This window comes from Podarcis tiliguerta (assembly GCF_965153285.1).
Source record: "Podarcis tiliguerta genome assembly, chromosome: 1".
Taxonomy (NCBI): domain Eukaryota; kingdom Metazoa; phylum Chordata; class Lepidosauria; order Squamata; family Lacertidae; genus Podarcis; species Podarcis tiliguerta.
Window position 1 is genome coordinate 108,576,470 of NC_139534.1, and position 20,290 is coordinate 108,596,759.

The window sequence follows — 20,290 nt, forward strand, 5'->3', positions numbered from 1 at the left end:
TGGCCCAAGGCCACCCAGCAGCTGCATGTGGAGGAGCGGAGATGCGAACCTGGTTCCCCAGATTACGTGACTACCGCTCTTAACCACTACACCACACTGGCTCTCAGGCACGTTGCCAGTTGTAAAAGGCACGTTGCCACTTGTAAAAGTGTCTTGCAAAAGAGTGTCCAGGAGGCCGTGGCTCCTGCTGTGGGAAGCAGCAGAGGAGGAGGTGACAGGGAATGGTGTGAGGGGGCAGGAGCGAGTGGGTGTGCAGGCAAGCTGTGGCCCTATGGTAGTGGGGAAGGGGTGTGAGCAGGCAAATGACAGTGGGATGGTGGTGGTTGGATGCAGGGGGCACGGTGCATACTGGCTCCTTTATTCCTAGAAATAAAGCCCTGCTTACAATCCACTTTTGCTCAGAAGTCTACATGGGAGATTTCCAGTAAAGTGCTGTACATGATTTTGCAGCTTTATACAATTGCTTTAAAAGGTCTCCATGCAGGAGCTCAAGGCCATTACATTCAAAATGATGAAGCATATATTTAGTTACCTGCAGTCTAATGTGGAGAAATTCCTAGTATTTGCCCTCTGTAAGATCTGCCTATCTGTAAAAAGGAACTTATCTTACACATTTGTTTTCAGACTGAAAGAAAGCTGTGGTGTATATTAACAGTGCTCTCTAAATGGTTATTTATCTATTGGAAGTATAAATTCATTATGTGTGCACTGAGCCTGGGTTTAGCTCTTTAATTTATCATAGGACTGTTTTATTTGCTATATATCCTCAAAAACTCCATCAACTGGAGCTCTCATCACCTTTAACTTGTATTCCACACACTTCCTCTGGTGCTTCTTGATATTTATTCTTTATGTGGTTTGTATTTGAACGGTGCTGATTTTATGTGTGTTTGAGGGCTTTTTGTTTTTGAAGAAAAACAACAAGCTTGTCAGCTTGCCTCCTTTTTTTACAATGCAGATTTATTTTGACTCTCCTGTGTACATGAACCATAACTAACTTATTCTTCATCTATACAAGGCAAGTCAACACATCAATAACCCTTCTTGGATCTTCTGGTATCTCGCAGAGACAGAACTGATCAATTCCGATTGCACACATAAACAATAATGATCCTAAAGTCATAAATATTTAAAGTAGACATTTCTTTATCTAATACTCTTCTGGTAAAAAGATGGGGGAACATTAAACATTTAATGTGTTCTTCAGTGACGTATAACTTTCACTGTGGCGACATGTTTATATTGTTATTAAAGCCTCACAACTTCCCTGAGCAAAAAGAAAGGTTCTGAAGCAATGTTTCTGGATTTGGCTTCCTTTGGAGGAAGAGTTACTAGAGATGTAAGGTGTTTCTGTAATATGTGGGTTTATCTAAAGTAGGAATATAGATTAATTTTCAGTCAGCGACCGGGGCCTGACTAGAGACAGGTGGGTGGGGCTACTCACCAGCCAATCACCTGAAGTCACTATGACATCAGGTGACCCATATTTCCTTTGTAGCATGACTTTTGTTCAAGCCGCACTGCAAAGGAAGATCCAAGTGGGGGTCTGGAGTCACTTCCAACCCAGCTTTCTGCAGTAGTTGACTGTGCTATGGAGATCCCTAGGATTTAGAATCCTGATCTTTAATTTAGTAGAGAAATATCCCTCTGCAGAAGGTCCCTTCCCAACACAAAGGGACAGGGACACAACAGGGCACGGCCAGCAGCATGATCCTGAAATGCCTGAGGAGGATTTACACATTCTCAGTTTCCAGCTGTGCTGAGCATATCTGAGTGGGGCAGTGGAAGAAGAGCAATACATCACCAACATGGTGCCGTTCAGATGCTGTGGGAATAGAACTCTTACAGTCTCTGAGCATTGCAGCTGGTTGCAGCTGAGGCAAGTGTTAGGGTCATCCCACTCGCGTGTAGGACCCTGGCAGAGACACATGCCCGACTGACATGTTCTCTCCCTCCTGGTAAGTTGGTCGGGAGCTTTAAAAGCTTTCTGCAGCCCAAACATCACAGCGACTGATACCAAAAGGCATTAGCATGCTTAAGGATCCTGCGTAACCAGCTCAGCAGCACAGCATTTTGGCTAATCTACTTTTATTTACATATAATACACTCGGAGCATTCTGACTCAGCTCCTTCCTCTTTCTCATCCGACAGCAAAGAGTATGAACAAAGGACAATAGTCCCACTTCACGGAACACAGTAATACCAAAACATCCCGTCTCCATCACTTCCCACCCTGTGGAATGAAAACATACACCATCATGTCATAGAAAATAATCCCATGACTGCAAACATGGAGCAGGAATCCTATCTGAGTGGGACAGTGGGAAGAAGAGCAATACATCACCAACATGGTGCTGTTCAGATGCTGTGGGAATAGAACTCTTACAATCCCTGACCATTGGCCATGCTGGTTGCAGCTGAGGCAAGTAGCAGCCCAAAAGTTTCTGGAGAGGGGTACCAGATTGGCTATCCGTGGTCTACATCAGTGTTCTTCCATTTGGGGTCCGTATATGTTGTTGGACTACAAAACCCATCATCCTCTGCCAACTTAGACAGCTAAGGTCAGGGAGGATGGGAGTTGTAGTCCAACAATATCTGAGGACCCAAGGTCAAAAAACACGGGTCTACATCAAAAGGGACTTGGTTCTCACTCAAACTTGGGAAGTAATGCTCAGATGTAATCCGTTTTACAGCCCTCAGTCCATCTTCCCTATTATGAAATTGGAGAGGACACTGATGTGTCCAGAGCAGAGGTATGGGGCTTTAGGATATTTACTAAAGGCAAAGGCAAAGCTATGGGCTGAATCTTGTGTAAATACTGCTGTTGTCTCTATGTACTACATTTACATAAATGCTGTTAAAATGCCCGCATTCCCATATTATATGGTTGCTGGAGACCCATGGAACAGCGGATTGCCTGTAATCATAACAATCAACTCAGATGTGAAAGCTCCTTGTTATGCATAGCAGAAAGGTAGTAGCTGTTGCTGGTGTCAGCAGAAGCAGGTTGACAGACACTAGAAGTGCTGAAGGTCAATGGAAAATGGAATTGTGGACCAGAGTGCCAGAAAAGATAAAACCACAAACAAACGAGGTATATCGGAGCTGAGAGAAGTTACGGCTTCTCTTATTAAATGTGCAGAATCGCTGCTTCTCTGCATTCCAACACTAGTGATTTCTATTCAAAGCTGTGTCTGTTGCCTTTAAGTGCCTGAGTAAAGGGAGGCGATTGAGGCCTCTGAGTTTGCAATTCAAGGGCTGAAATGGTCTTTTGTCATGCATGTCCAGCGAAGAAGAATGAGATGAAGAAAGATCAATCGCCACTCACATGCGCAATGTGTTGGGAGGGAGGGGAGGGATTCAGCAACAGTCGCAAAATGGCTATTTCAATAAATTTGCCGTGGTTTCAAGGACTTTCATTATTCTAATAGACCTCATTTCTACACACAAACACAAAAACAGCAAATGCAAGCTATTGTTCAGTGTTTATAGAGTGCTGAATTCTGATACGTGAAACCCCAAGTGTTTAAAGAAGGGTCACATTAACACCATGCATTTTAAATGCTATGATTCCACTCTAAACAGTCATGGCTCACCTAAAAGAATACTGGGAGCTGCCGTGTGTTAAAAGTGCTGAGAGTTGTTAGTAGAGCCCCTATTTCCCTTGCAGAGCTAGAATTCTCAAAGTGGTTTTACCATCAACCCCTCTTCACAAAGACCTCTGAGAATCGTAGCTGTGAGGGGAAAGGGGGCTTCCTGACATCTTTCAGCACCTTTAGCAAACTGCATCTCTCAGAATTTTTTGGGGGGAAGCCATGACTGTTTAAAATGGTATCATAGTGTTTTAAATATATGGTGTGAATGTATACCTCCCAACATGCTGAGGCTGAAAACTGGGACCTGCTTCTTCCTAGGTGCACTCCTCTGCAAGTTACATGAGATGCATTTTGGAACCCAAAAATGTGTGTTTTGGGCTCCCCAATCTTGTGTGTTTTTTAGTGCTGTGCTGAGAGCACTGTGCCCAAACATGGGATGTCTCTTATTAATGAGGGCAATTGAGGGTTATGGTGAATGTAACTTTGGTGTGGCCCTTTTAATGTGTAAATTGCATCCCGGTAAATAGTTTGTGTTTGAGGTTATGTGAGCGTCTAAGGGCTGAGCAATTAAAGGTAAAGGTAAAGGTACCCCTGCCCGTACGGGCCAGTCTTGACAGACTCTAGGGTTGTGCGCCCATCTCACTTAAGAGGCCGGGGGCCAGCGCTGTCCGAAGACACTTCCGGGTCACGTGGCCAGCGTGACATCGCTCCTCTGGCGAGCCAGAGCCGCACACAGAAACGCCGTTTACCTTCCCGCTAGTAAGCGGTCCCTATTTATCTATTTGCACCCAGGGGTGCCTTTGAACTGCTAGGTTGGCAGGCGCTGGGACCGAACAGCGGGAGCGCACCCCGCCGCGGGGATTCGAACCGCCGACCTTTCGATCGGCAAGCCCTAGGCACTGAGGCTTTAACCCACAGCGCCACCCGCGTCCCTGAGCAATTACGACCTCCCAAAATGTCCAGATTAGTGGGTGGCAAAATGAGGGCAGATACTGGGGACACAGTTCAGCAAATATTCTTGGGGGAAGAGCAGTATTTCTCAATAGTGTTGCTTATCATCAGCGAGCAAGCAGAGGTTTATCTCCAGCCTTAGCACTTTCTATCTGACAGAAGAAACATCTTCCTCAGACAAGGCATTGTTAATTTGCATACTGCATTGTGAATTTACAAGGTTCACTGCCATGGTTCACAAACAGTGGTGATGGTCACCGTCTTAGATGGCATAGAGAATTAGGCCCATTCATGGAGGAACTGGATACCTATGGTTCTGTGCACAAGCTGGCCTGTCTAGGGCTACAGGCTGGTCTATTTCTCTGGCTAAGCAAGGGCTCCCCTTCATGGATCACTGCCTTGCCGTGGCGAAGGGGCTTGAAGAACTCAGAGAAGCTATGAACTATGCCGAGCAGGGCACCCAAGATGAACAGGTCATAGTGGAGAGTTTTGACCAAACGTGATCCACCTGGAGCAGGAACCGGCAAGCCACTCCAGTATCCTTGCCAAGAAAACTCCATGGACAAAGACAACAGGCATATAAAAGATATGACGCTGGAAGATGAGCCCCTCAGGTCGGAAGGCGTCCAACATGCTACTGGGGAAGAGCGGAGGACAAGTACAAGTAGATCCAGAGCTGATGAAGCGGCTGGGCCAAAGCCGAAAGGACGCTCAGTTGCGGATATGCCTGGAAGCGAAAGGAAAGTCCAATGCTGTGAAGAAAAATATTGCATAGGAACCTGGAATGTAAGAACCATGAACCTTGGTAAGTTGGATGTGGTCAAAAATGAGATGGCAAGAATAAATATTGACATCCTGGGCATTAGTGAACTAAAATGGACGGGAATGGGCGAATTCAGTTCGGATGACCATCATATCTACTACTGTGGGCAAGAAACCCGTAAATGAAATGAAGTGGCCCTCATAGTCAACAAAAGAGTGGCGAAAGCTGTACTGGGATGCAATCTCAAAAATGATAGAATGATCTCGATACGAATCCAAGGCAGACCTTTTAACATCACAGTAATCCAAGTTTATGCACCAACTACTGGTGCTGAAGAAACTGAAATTGACCAATTCTATGAAGACTTACATCACCTTATAGAAGTGACACCAAAGAAGGATGTTCTTCTCATTATAGGGGATTGGAATGCTAAAGTAGGGAATCAAGAGATAAAGGGAACAACTGGCAAATTTGGTCTTGGAATTCAAAACGAAGCAGGGCAAAGGCTAATAGAGTTCTGTCAAGAGAACAAGCTGGTCATCACAAACACAATTTTCCAACAACACAAGAGACGACTCTACACATGGACATCACCAGATGGGCAGCATCGAAATCAGATTGATTATATTCTCTGCAGCCAAAGATGGAGAAGCTCTATACAGTCAGCAAAAACAAGACCTGGAGCTGACTGTGGCTCAGATCATCAGCTTCTTATAGCAAAATTCAAGCTTAAACTGAAGAAAGTAGGAAAAACCACTGGGCCAGTAAGATACAATCTAAACCAAATCCCATATGAATACACAGTGGAAGTGAGGAACAGGTTTAAGGATTTAGAATTGCTGGAAAGAGTGCCTGAAGAACTATGGATGGAGGCTCGAAACATTATACAGGAGGCAGCAACGAAAACCATCCCAATGAAAAGGAAATGCAAGAAAGCAAAGTGGCTGTCCAATGAGGCCTTACAAATAGCGGGGGAGAGAAGGCAAGCAAAATGTGAGGGAGATAGAGAAAGATACAGGAAATTGAATGCAGATTTCCAAAAAATAGCAAGGAGAGACAAGAAGGCCTTCTTAAATGAGCAATGCAAAGAAATAGAGGAAAACAACAGAATGGGAAGAACCAGAGATCTGTTCAAGAAAATTGGAGATATGAAAGGAACATTTCGTTCAAAGATTACCATAATAAAGGACAAAAGTGGTAAGGACCTAACAGAAGCAGAAGACATCAAGAAGAGGTGGCAAGAATACACAGAGGAATTATACCAGAAAGATATGGATGTCTCGTACACCCCAGGTAGTGTGGTTGCTGACCTTGAGCCAGACATCCTGGAGAGTGAAGTCAAATGGGCCTTAGAAAGCATTGCAAATAACAAGGCCAGTGGAAGTGATGGTATTCCAGCTGAACTATTTAAAATTTTAAAAGATGATGCTGTTAAGGTGCTACACTCAATATGCCAGCAAGTTTGGAAAACTCAGCAGTGGCCAGAAGATTGGAGAAGGTCAGTCTACATCCCAATCCCAAAGAAGGGCAGTGCTAAAGAATGCTCCAACTACCGCACAATTGCACTCATTTCACACGCTAGCAAGGTTATGCTTAAAATTCTTCAAGGAAGGCTCAAGCAGTATGTAGACCGAGAACTCCCAGAAGTGCAAGCTGGATTTAGAAGAGGCAGGGGAACCAGAGACCAAATTGCAAACATGCGCTGGATTATGGAGAAAGCTAGAGAGTTCCAGAAAGACATCTACTTCTGCTTCATTGACTATGCAAAAGCCTTTGACTGTGTCGATCACAGCAAACTATGGCAAGTTCTTAAAGAAATGGGAGTGCCTGATCACCTCATCTGTCTCCTGAGAAATCTCTATGTGGGACAAGAAGCTACAGTTAGAACTGGATATGGAACAACTGATTGGTTCAAAATTGGGAAAGGAGTACGACAAGGCTGTATTTTGTCTCCCTGCTTATTTAACTTATATGCAGAATTCATCATGCGAAAGGCTGGGCTGGATGAATCCCTAGCCGGAATTAAGATTGCTGGAAGAAATATCAACAACCTCAGATATGCAGATGACACAACCTTGATGGCAGAAAGTGAGGAGGAATTAAAAAACCTTTTATTGAGGGTGAAAGAGGAGAGCGCAAAATATGGCCTGAAGCTCAACATCAAAAAAACGAAGATCATGGCCACTGGTCCCATCACCTCCTGGCAAATAGAAGGGGAGGAAATGGAGGCAGTGAGAGATTTTACTTTCTTGGGCTCCATGATCACTGCAGATGGTGACAGCAGCCACGAAATTAAGAGACGCCTGCTTCTTGGGAGGAAAGCAATGGCAAACTTAGACAGCATTTTAAAAAGTAGAGACATCACCTTGCCAACAAAGGTCCGTATAGTAAAAGCTATGGTTTTCCCAGTAGTGATGTATGGAAGTGAGAGCTGGACCATAAAGAAGGCTGATCGCCGAAGAATTGACGCTTTTGAATTATGGTGCTGGAGGAGACTCTTGAGAGTCCCATGGACTGCAAGAAGATCAAACGCATCCATTCTTAAGGAAATCAGCCCTGAGTGCTCACTGGAAGGACAGATCATGAAGCTGAGGCTCCAATACTTTGGCCACCTCATGAGAAGAGAAGACTCACTGGAAAAGACCCTGATGTTGGGAAAGATGGAGGGCACAAGGAGAAGGGGACGACAGAGGACAAGATGGTTAGACAGTGTTCTCGAAGCTACAAACATGAATCTGACCAAACTGCGGGTGGCAGTGGAAGACAGAAGTGCCTGGCGTGCTCTGGTCCATGGGGTCACGAAGAGTCGGACACGACTGAACGACTAAACAACAACAACAAGCAAGGGCTCCCAGGTACTGCAATGGCTGCACCCACTCAGGCTGCCCACTGACTCTCCCCAAGGAAACCTACAAAAGCCAGGAAGCATCCAATGAGGTAAACAAAAAGAGCAAGAAATGTTTTTCAGAGATTGTAGCTTATTAACACATAAACCCAATACATTTAGTCTTGAACGAGCCTTCTTCAGGGTCTTGTTTCTTTATAAGCTGCTGAAAAACCACCTGTTTTTAAGATCTTACAGGACAGAGCTAATTTCTGAGCAACATATAAAGAAGCTGGTCAGACACACCCTTGAAGAAGGCTCTTTTGAGATGACATGTATTGGAATGACATGTATAACTGTCATTCTTTCCAGAAGCATTGACTCTCTCAAATAGGAAGTTCTATAATAGCTTCCTGTTCAGGCTGAGGTTTCTCCTGGGCATCTTCCAGGCTCTGTCCTCAGCTTGTTGCTCCTGCCTGACAACTTGCTGGATTGAGAAATACTGATGAGGGATAGTGAAACATCTAGAAACCAGCCTGATGCTCCTCCACTTGTCACCTAATTAAAAGAAGAAGAATCTGCTGAACAGCTAAAGGCATGTGAATCCTTAAACTTGAGGTGGTTTTCTTGGTCTTATTTTGACTTATTGTGAAATTCCTCAGGTGTTTCTGCCCCAAGCGGCACCCACAAGCTCACTTCACACCTGGCTTTGTGTGAAATTTCACTGGCAACTCTAATCAAGCCTGGGCCCTGTGGCTGACTGCAAATGGTGCAAACGGTGAAATGCTGCAACATCAAGTGGACTGGAAGGACACATATCCCACAGCCAATTCCCTTCTCCTTTGTCAAATAAAAGTCCTCTGTCATATTATTAAACAATTCATAATTCCACAGGGCTTGTCAGACTTCCAAGGTTGGACCTCTGCAACTGCCCGAGAATTATAACAGCCCTGTGATATTCTCACTACATTTCACAAGAGGTCTGATGTGTCTGAAACCTGACAGCTGTCAGGGTCTTATTGCACCAAGCAGGACAGATCATTAATAACTGCAGCTTTATTATTCTACCTCCTTCTCTCCAGGCTCATATTGCCTTTCATCTTTTTTATTGCTCCACTCAAGAGCATCAAGAAAATAAACAAAGCCGGAACAAATGAATCCAATAGAAACACATATTAAAATACATCCATACATTATTTTATAGACATGTACGGCAGTAATTTCACTTATGCCGTCCTTGGTTAAATGTTCATGCTATCCTTACAGGCTTTCTGGTTAGATTTAAGGAGCCATAACAACACCTTCTCCATTCTCCGTCTCTGACTAGCCCATCAGGGAATATGGGTCATGTCAATTACTTTCAGTCAGTTCACTGTGACTATCCCTGAACAAAAACTCCTGGGATTTTCTGGGTATTCATAACGAATCTGGAGAGCCTGTTCAATGTGGAGAAAATGCTTGGAAACATTAAAGACTGATCTCCGTTGTACTAGTGTTAGACTCCACCTATGACCTCTAAATTACTATAATTAAACACAGTACATTCAAAGGACAATTAGAGTGGGAGGTTCTGGCATTGTCAAATGTATTTATTTGTATTATTAATGGTAGTATCCAACTAAATAGATCCACTAGCACAAGAATTTCCGCTTGTGCAATGGAACTTCCTCCTCTGCCCCCATTTGCCCTTGTTCCTTTCTGAAATCTGCTCCAGACGATTTTGGGGAAATCCCAGAGCAGATGGAGGGGGTGGGAGCAGGGGGGCTCACAGGGAAAGGAGAGGGAGGGACATTCCCTTGTGCAGCTAAAAGTCCTTAGTGGCTAAATAGTTGGTTAGCTAAATTTCCATCCCATCCTTTCTCCCAAAGGAGCCCAGGGCAACAAACACTAAAATAGTAAAACAGTGGAATTAAGAAATAAAAACATATTAAAAACATCTAAAAACATTTTAAAACACAGTGGTACCTCAGGTTACAGATGCTTCAGGTTACAGACTCTGCTAACCCAGAAATAGTACCTCGGGTTAAGAACTTTGCTTCAGGATGAGAACAGAAATTGAGCGGCAGTGAGGAGGCCATATTAGCTAAAGTGGTACCTCAGGTTAAGAACAGTTTCAGGTTAAGAACGGACCTCCAGAACCAATTAAGTTCTTAACCCGAGGTACCACTGTAGTTGTAAGGATCAGTATCTGCTAGCTACCAGATGCCTAGGTAAACGAGAATGTTATTAAGTTCATCCTGAAAGTTAATAATAAGGGAGACAGATGCACTTTACCTTTCCACAAAAGGCACACTGCCACCAAGAAGGCCCTGTCATGGGTTAGCATCAAGTAGCCAGTGCTCAGTGGTGACACTACCAATAGGGTTTCTCCTGCTGATTGTAGGGCCTGAGGTCATTAATAAGATTTTTTTGTGGTAGCATACCTTCCAACGTTTCTCCGATGAAAATAGGAACACCACATTCCATAACGATAATTTTACTATTTATACCCCACACACCTTACTGGGTTGCCCCAGCCACTCTGGGCAGCTTCCAACATATACAAAAACATAATAAAACATTAAACATTAAAAAAATTCCTATACAGGATTGCCTTCAGATGGCATGGTGGGTCAGATAACTCCATATCCTCCAAAACTGCTCCAATGAAAATAGGGACATCCTAAGGAAAAGTGGGACATTCTGGGATCAAATCAGAAACCAGGACAGCTTCTCTAAATCAGGGATGTCCCTGGAAAATAGGGATACTTGGAGGATCTGTGGTTTCCAGGACCGAAATGTTGATAGGAATTTCACTCACAGCAATGAAGAGTAATTTGATGCCATGGCCTTTGGCTACTGCAATAAAGTTTATGATGGCGATGACAAAGAGCATTTCATCTCCCATTTTGCTGTGTCTTGTTTTCATGGTGCACTTTTTAGAAAGTACAGGAAGGATCATGCTCTACATCAGAGATGGGGAACAGGCAAGAAACATCAGGGGAACAGAGGTTGGACTTAAACTCCCATTAGCCTCAGTCAGCACATGCAGTGGTCAAGGATGATGGCTTTCGTAGTGTGTAACAACATCTGGAGGGCTACAAGTTCACTATGCTTGCTTTATACAGTATATTTATAGATATAAGCTGTAGGGAGATGAGCAGTGCACTTCTCTGGAACTGGCTTGGGCATGATCACTAATAACGAAGCTCAAATCACACTGTGGCAGCCCTCTAAGCATGGATTTCATTCAATTTATTTCTGTAAATCTGAATATGGCTGAGATTACCAAGTACTGGTGGATTGCAGATAGTTTGTTCAGACCTGTTTTAAGAAGCATGCATAGAGGCAACTCTCTGTGTTATGTCACCTTGAACACAATAAAGCCTCATTCATCTAGATCTTTTCAATATGGGTCCATTTGAGGTGGGAAAGGCACATATTTTATGTTCCTCATTGCTGTATAGCTATATGCTTTATGTGTCTATCTATTTTGGAGGCCTTTCTGTTGCATACAAATTTTGTAGCATTCCTGGTGACTGGATGTGAATGAGGCTGTGCTCGATTTGAAAGGGAAAATAGAAGGGATTGGTAAGAGAAACCATTTTTTAAAAATGCTTTACGGTTCTTGTCACATTCATCTTCACAGGTATAGGCAGGGAGAAAGCAATTTGTCCAAGGACACAGGATGATCTTCATGGATGATGGGGAGAATGGGCTTCAGGTTGCCACGTGCAATTGTCATGTTCAAATGCAACATGCTATTGCTGGTGCCCTATTGCCCGCAAGCCATAAAATAAACTTGTTTGTTGTGCCAGAAGTTGCTGCTCCCTAGAGGACTTATATGTGGTCTAAGAACCTTCATGCCAGCTCTAGAACTTTCAAGATATTCAAGCATCTTCATATGCCTCTAAGTCTTTGTAAAAACAAAGGTCGATCCAAACAATGATTTTTTTCTGCCCGCTCTGCCAAGTGTTTATATTATGGTTTGTTTATATGCCACCTTTTGGCTAAAAAAGGCACCTGAGGCAGCTCACAAAGAACTGATGCACAAATACAAATATATGAACAATACAAATGCTAAACAAAGAAAACAAAACATTAACTTTTCAAGAGTATTAAAGCCCAAATACAAAAAAAAAAAACATAGATGATTCCCCTCAAAACTGTAAATTGAAAGCAAAAGTGAGGCAATGGATGCACCATAGAGGAGAAATTTGATCCAGTTCACAGTTAAAGCTGAATCTATCAAACTCACACTTTCAGAAACAAAACGAGAACACAGGCATCCTCCAAAATTCACACTTATCCAATTTTGTGATGCGGTTCTCCAGTGAAGTGGAGGGGAAAGTGTGCCTAAAAATCAATATATTTATGAAATTAACACAAAAATGTGTTATAGTAGGATAAAGGGTTGCACAAATGTGTGTGCTAGTCAAAACTGCATACAAAAATGAGTTTATTAGGGGAATTCATACTAAAATGCTTTAGAATTTGCCGGGAGGGAGGGATTGCAGATTTCTGCGGAAATGTGGGGAACTGAATTGAAGATTGGGAAAATGAGACCATTCCATTCCTACTCATCCCTAGTTTCAGCCCAATGGATTTAAGAAAGAAAGAAAGAAAGAAAAAAGAGAAGAAGAGAGAAAAGTCACTTCACAACAAATTGTTTTCCCAGCTGCTTCTCCTCCCCCCCCCCTCTGGTGCTCTAATTGTGAGTTTATTCTTACAAACGTATGTTTGGAACCCCACAGCGAAGGAAAGTGGTGTCAGGGCGAGGGGACAGTCCACGGTGGAGAAACAGCAGGCTCAGCAAAGGTTCAGTCATTCGTACACCCACCGCTTCTGTGTTATAAATCAGTCCATCCCAGAGGACCTTTCCTCTGAAAAATAAGAAAATGAAACCATCAGGGTCATGTTAAACACACAGGCACATTTAACTAATTCCTGAAAGGTAGCATCCATTGAAAAGCAGCCTCTAAAACAGATCTGGCACAGATTTGGCTGTGCTGTTCGAAAAGAGAATGGGAGAATAAATGGGCACTGCTATTCTGATGTGCCCTCCTTACATTTTCTGCTCATGATTAACTTGATGTATGGAGCCTTCTGTTTTCATCAAAACAAACCACCTCCCTGCCCCTAAATCTCAGAATCCCATGAAGGATGACTGTTTGACTTTTCTATACTCTTCACAGTTACTTCACTTTGTCAGGACAAAATGTTTCTCCGTCTCTGTGATTTCCCTTTTCATTTCTGAGGCAATACCACCATAGCCCATCCCTTTCCCTCCTTTTCTTTCTTCTCCTCTTCCTTTCGCTCCCTGAAATCTGATCTTTGAAGAGGATTGGACAAGGTGTGTTATCTTTGTGGACTTCAAACACCCGATGCTTCTTGGGAAGATCTGAGCTGTTTGATCTCACTCTACACCTCTCCCCCTCTCCCTCTTTGTCTTTTTCATTTCCTTTTCCAATAGTGCTCACACCATCCCTTTCCCCAGACCTTTTGTTCTTCTCATAATCCTATTCTTTTATTTCTCTCATAAACTTATTTCACCTCACAGATGCCTCCCACTATGCAACCCTCCCCCCCTTAATAGTATGCCTGCTACTATGATACTGAGCTGAAGTTTTCCCCATCAACTCAATTCTCTGAATTGTGTTCAAGAGCCTAGAAATGAAATTAGGAAACCTTTACCTTTCTGTTTAGCAGGTTGTGCATGATAAATTAAATTATTTGTATATATTAGCAAGCTTATATATTTCAATGGATGACCTATGAAACTTCTGTAAGCAACTTGTGTGTGATGTCCTCAGGTAGGGGTGGTGTGTGGGGTTAGGGTGGCTGTGTCAGTTATGCAGCTAAGTTCCCTGTGGGGAACTGAATCATACGCAGGGTTGAAGTCACCGCTCATAAGCTGAATGATGTCATAATTAAGTTCCATGAATGACAGGTGGGTTGTCCCTCTTACCCGTCAGACCTGGTCCATGAGTCTGGCAACCAATACGGATCTGGCCTGTTAGGCCAAAAAAGTTCTCTTCCCTGATCTACAGGATACCTCAACCAGACGATTCCTGTTTCCCCATCTGACTTTATGCAGCATCTACCTACAGTACTTACCCCAATACTTTTCACCACACTACCATTAATGCAGGAGCAATATTATAACTCTCCTATTGAATTATTAGGCCTTGCTTCAGGTTTCCTTTTTGTGTAATGTTCAGCTTTGTGGGGCCCATAGCAGCTGAATCAAGCAACCCAGCAATGCTTGCCAGGCAACTTCCATGTAGGACTTCAGATATGAATTTAAATTTTATTTGTTCTCTCAGCCTTTTTTTAATTTAAAAAGTTAAACTTTAAAATTGCCTCCTTCATTTCATTTTATTTTTTTCTTAGATCGCTACTGCCATTATTTAAGGGACACAGGTGGCGCTGTGGGTTAAACCACAGAGCCTAGGGCTTGCTGATCAGAAGGTTGATGGTTCAAATCCCTGCGACAGGGTGACCTCCCGTTGCTCGGTCCCTGCTCCTACCAACCTAGCAGTCTGAAAGCACGTCAAAGTGCAAGTAGATAAATAGGTACCACTCCAGCGGGAAGGTAAACGGTGTTTCCATGCGCTGCTCTGGTTCGCCAGAAGCGGCTTAGTCATGCTGGCCACATGACCCAGAAGCTGTACGCTGTTCGGCCAGTAAAGCGAGATGAGCGCTGCAACCCCAGAGTTGTCCGCGACTGGCCCTAATGGTCAGGTGTCCCTTGACCTTTACTGCCATTATTTACGCTGTCATATACTTGTATGGAACTTTTCTGTTTCTTTACTGTACATCTCATTAAATGCCTTTTTAGGAAGCAAAGTGATACATAATTTTAAGAAGGTATAATGTAGCATGCAAGTGTGGAGTACTGCCTTAGGATACTAAACCAATTCCCTACTCAGCCATGAAGTCCACTGAATGACCTTGGGCCAGCCACCATCTCTCAGTCTAACCTACCTCACAGGGATGGTGTTTGAGGGAAGAGAACCATGTGCACTGCCTTGAGTCCCAGGATATTCATGTAATAAAATGAATATATAATTGGAACTATTGGAAAATGAATATATAATTGGAACATGGAACTACTCTATCTTTATATCTATCTTTCTATCTCTTCTCAGTTTTATGATTCCCATTCCCTGAAATGTCAAGAGGTAGGAAGCATGAGCAGACTTGCTTCTCAGATTATTTTATTGGTACTCGCTTCACCCGCATCTGCAGTAGCCATTACAGACCCTCATCCATCCATCCAGTCACCCAAACCCAACTTCAGAGAATGCTATGAATTGCAAGCCAATTGAATTTGATATACTTGCCTCCAAAGAAATGTATTTAAAGTCTGAGATTGCCTTCAACTCACAGAATTTAAAAAATAACCTTGTTTTCCCCAGCCTTCCGGTTCATTATGAAGTAGCAGGGGGCAGGCAGCTCAGTCAATCCTCAGGCCCGATGTGTCATCTTCACCTGGAACAGAATCAGATTCCTAGCCTTCAGAGGTTCTGGGCTACAACAGTCATATGGGCAAAAACAACCCACTGGACACGGCAAACATATTTTGCTTGTGTCCATATTTCTCTTGCCCTTGTTACATGAAATGTCTTTCTCGACCGTTGACCAATCACAAGGGGGGGGGGAAAGCCAGTTGTTTCCAAACGATGCTATTAAAAAGCAAAATGACCCGTCTTGCACCAAATGGCACACTCCCCAAAGTGATAAGTAAACTTGCATTTTCTTGAGCACTCTGTTTGAGCTAATAATTTACAAGAGGATGAAAATAGCTGCCCTGACAAAGTCTCTGGCTGGTCAAAATACAAACCCAGCCTAATGTCTGGGCTGTCACACTCCAGAATAATGTACATTTCTCCACTAACAAATCAAACTGCTCTGTTCTCTCCCTTAGGCAACCTTTTCTTTATTACCGTCTACAGCTGTCTGCTGAGCCAACTTTTCAGTTTGGTACAATGACCCAGTGGTATTCTACTGTAAATTCCCAAAGCTTATTCACTCTGTCTTCTGAGCTGCGAGTGTTGGTGGAGAAATGGGCTTTATTTTTATTGTGACAATAAATTCTCCTTGTGAGAGAACCAAGCCCTTTGCTAGTAGCACTGTAGGACAGAATGAGGGCCCAGAAACTGTGGAAAACAAAATGTTCACAATAGAAGCAACCGACTGGTAGGGAAGACAAGAGATTTGTTATTCTGACTGGACAATATTGGCAAGGGAGATCACGAGCACCTGCTTACAGTACATTCTTGGAAATCCACGATTGTTGGTACAGAATCTGAGCCTCCCCCAGGAAGCAAAGTGGTAAATGCTAGATCAGAAGTGAGGGAAGTTTTCTAACCTGAGGGCCACATACCCTCTCAGGCAACCTTTCAGGGTCCACATTCTACAAGAATGTGAATCTTACACAGCAATCCTGGAAATTTGCTAAGGCTGAAAGAGAAAGTGATTGGTCCATTGGCTTAGCAGGAATTTGAACTTGGGTCTCTCCACTCTGCCCAACGCTGTAGTCCAGGTAGCTAATTCAGGGCCCTCAAGATGTTATTGACCCCCAACAGATCTCAGCCTCAATCAGCATGGTCAATAGTTGGGGTGATGTGGTTCCAAAACATCTGGAGCCACTGTGGTGTAGTGGTTAAGAGCGGTAGTCTCGTAATCTGGGGAACCGGGTTCGCGTCTCCGCTCCTCCACATGCAGCTGCTGGGTGACCTTGGGCTAGTCACACTTCTTTGAAGTCTCTCAGCCCCACTCACCTCACAGAGTGTTTGTTGTGGGGGAGGAAGGGAAAGGAGAATGTTAGCCGCTTTGAGACTCCTTAAAGTGAAAGGCGGGATATCAAATCCAAACTCTTCTTCTTCTTCTTGGAGGGCACAATTTTGGCCATGCCTGCTCTAGCCACTTTACTACTTAGCCACTAAAACTGAATGGGTCAAAACTTTTGGGGAATGGCCAAAGGTTGCACGGGATGAGATCAATTCCAGTTATCGCATTTGTGGATCACCGAGTCCATTCTTGTGTTCCACATGATTTAACAGGAATGCAGATCATTCAGAAAGTTCAGCTTACATGCTGGTTAGCCTGCTGCTCACAACAGTAATATTAATTCTTTTTTGCAGATCAATCAAACATCAGGCAGAGACTCTGAAGCTGCTTCTGGACTTAGGAACACCCCTTTACAGCAACTGAAAATATACTTTATTGATATTCTGCTAGAAAAGCATTCTAATAACAGCGTTCTAGATGAATGTAAAGGTCTGGCTACTGAAGTGAAATAAATGTAGCATCCGTCAATGTGCTCATATTTGAATTATTTCATATCACCACGGAAAGCAGCGAGTTAAAATTGATGCATAAAGTAATTATGCTGAATATTTGATTTTTTAAAAAATGTGGTAATGGTTGTAGTAACTAGTAGACCCCTGTGTATAGGGAGGTATATAAATTCTAATAATAACAATAATAGTAGTAGTAGTAGTAGTAGTAGTAGTTTTTGGATCACTTTTGAGGAGGGGAAGCACATACCTTGAATGAATGCACACAGTGGGTGGTAATAGACTAGGGTCTCTCCTCAAATCTCATACCCTGCTTTTTGAGGACTGAAAGGCGAGGTACAAATGGTTTTGTATGTAAAATGAATATAAAACAACATTTTCCATTCCTTTGAATTGGACATAAAACATGAGCTTTTGGAGAACTACATCTCATCTAATCCACCTTTCTCTGCTGTTACATGGAAGTATATGTAGGAAGTGACCCACAAACCTTCTGTTCCAATACGTGGTATGTTCACAAATGCATTATGCTGAGGTTCCGGAGTGGAAAGTTTCTCATTTTTTATTTGTCAGTGCAAAATAGTTTTGCCAGCCAGTTAGCTGAATATTTTTATTAAAATACCCTGCTGAAACTTCCAGCTTCATATTTGGTCATTAGCTGAGTAACCTGCCAAGGTAATACTCTGTAGTTAATGACCTTATTTTATGTCCTTTAATATTCTTTGTTCCTACAGGGTTGTTTACGGCAATGAATAAAATTATATGATCCATGCATAAGATCAAGGAATAGAAAACAGAGCAGTGAAATTAATGTATATTTATCTATACCACAGCTGAAGAAATATGGATGGACGTTTTGATGGGCAACAAAATGAATTAAACCAAAATTAATCACATGGTAACTATGTCTGATATAATAAACAATTTTTTCAGGAGGATCTCAGAGATACAGGCACCATAACCACACAGTCACTTGATGCTGGGCACTCCATTCACTTTGAGGATGTTGCCAAGGTTGGCCACATGAATAGTTTGGAACAATTCCAGCCAAAGAGTCCTTGAAGTTCTACCACAGTTGCTCGAATGAGTGGCTCAATGAGAAAGCCGGCTTTATTTATTTCCTTAATTTTTAAAGGCAGTTTTCACCTGCTCTTCATTAAAGTAAATACAAAATTGTAATAATAAAGCCATTTTAAAAGCAAATAAGAACAGTAAATATTAATCAAATCCCAAAACTGTTCAGCAAAGGTGAAAAAAAAAATCATTTTTGGTTTTCTCCTGCTTTCCAACTCAGGCATGTGTGTGTCCGCAGCAGAAATATCAGAGTGGAGGTGTGCATTCAACTTTATAGTCAACGGTTGTGCAATCTGTGTACCTGTGTACACAAACATTTAGGTTGCACACTTGCAAATAATATGCATATTGCATTCAATGGATGTACAGTCCATGCACCTATTTGCAAAACATGGGTGGTACAAATCAACAAGTGTACACTCTTTTACTCAAACACATGCACATGCATAGAATAAGTGTGCACTCATGTTCAGTGTAATGTGTGAATAAGCCTGAACCTCTTTTTGTACATATAGTTCTATTATAGGTATACACATTCTAGATCTAGGATTCTAAGGTCCTAGCCTAGGATCCTTTCTTTTCATTTTATCAGGTATTAAACTTTTGTGTGACCCACGGAAGACAACCCCGATCTTGTAGGCCAATTCTCTGAGATTACTATATTGAATGTGGAACTTGAATCTTGAGTTTTTGTTAACAAACAGTTTGAAAGACCTTGGTCTCTGTTAATTTTTTTCATCATCTCTAGAATATTGCATTCTCTTAAATCACAATGATCAACATGCCTACACAGAAGTCAGACCCAGTGAGTTCATTGGGGCTTACTCCCAAGTTAATGGTTAGCCTTAGAATGCAAGCCAGAGCTTTTCAGGATTGGAAGGTATATGTAGAAAGCGAAGTTCTCAGTACTTTAAAAGTCCTCTGTTCTCCTAAAAGTCAGTTGGCTAGTGCCTTCCAACAGAGACACAGCCAAAGGCACTATAAGGTTCCAAAAAATAGAATTAGCTCACTGGCATTAAAAAAAATCAGACATTGAAAGTGACAACATTATCCTTAGTTTTATGTTAATTCCTCTTCTGCTGTGCATAACAGCCAACCCATTTTTATTTAAGCTTTTAGTGATGTCAAAGAACCCCCAATGCAAATCTTGGTTTATACTTACAATGAATAACATCCTCATCTGTTGCTTACATAAGCTTCACATTGGCACAGATTTCCCATTAATGGGAGGGTACCCTTGGAGGATGTTACTACAGCTGAGAGCTGTAACTTAAGAGGAAATGGAAGGTTTTCTACAGATAAATCTATGACCATAGGTGGGAGGAATCCTTTCCTTGATCCCAATGAGTTACAAATAAGGAAACAGACCAGAAACCACAAGATATATTGAATTAATTGGAAGCCAGTAAGCTTCTTTATTAATTCAGCTTCTACAGAAAACCCATTCTAGAATATTCTGTTTATCCCATGAAATGAATACTTACCTCTATGGAAAATAAATGTAGTTTTAATACTTATATTTATGACTTTTGCCCAACTTGACTAGTTACAAGGGTGTTTATTAAAATGTATTATTATTATTATTATTATTATTATTATTATTATTATTATTTGTATACAACCCTATACCCGCAGGTCTCAGGGTGGTTCACTTATTAAATGAATGGCAGGTGCCTGAACCCTTGAAAAAGGCAAGTGTCATGAGATCTGTATGGAAAATAATCCCCCCTTTACATTTCATAACATTTATACACCTCTTGATTTAAGAAAAACCCTCAAACCGGTTTACAAAAGATAA

General features: G+C 42.4%; 1 long non-coding RNA gene across 1 annotated transcript; it reads right to left on the bottom strand.

The window, feature by feature from the left end:
• Positions 1 to 9,355: 9,355 nt before the first annotated feature.
• Positions 9,356 to 13,973, bottom strand: LOC310681480. The gene is made up of 3 exons (XR_014513340.1): positions 13,808 to 13,973; positions 12,844 to 12,996; positions 9,356 to 9,570 (listed from the first exon to the last, which is right to left on the bottom strand). It is a non-coding gene; the product is annotated as an uncharacterized lncRNA (long non-coding RNA).
• Positions 13,974 to 20,290: the final 6,317 nt, after the last annotated feature.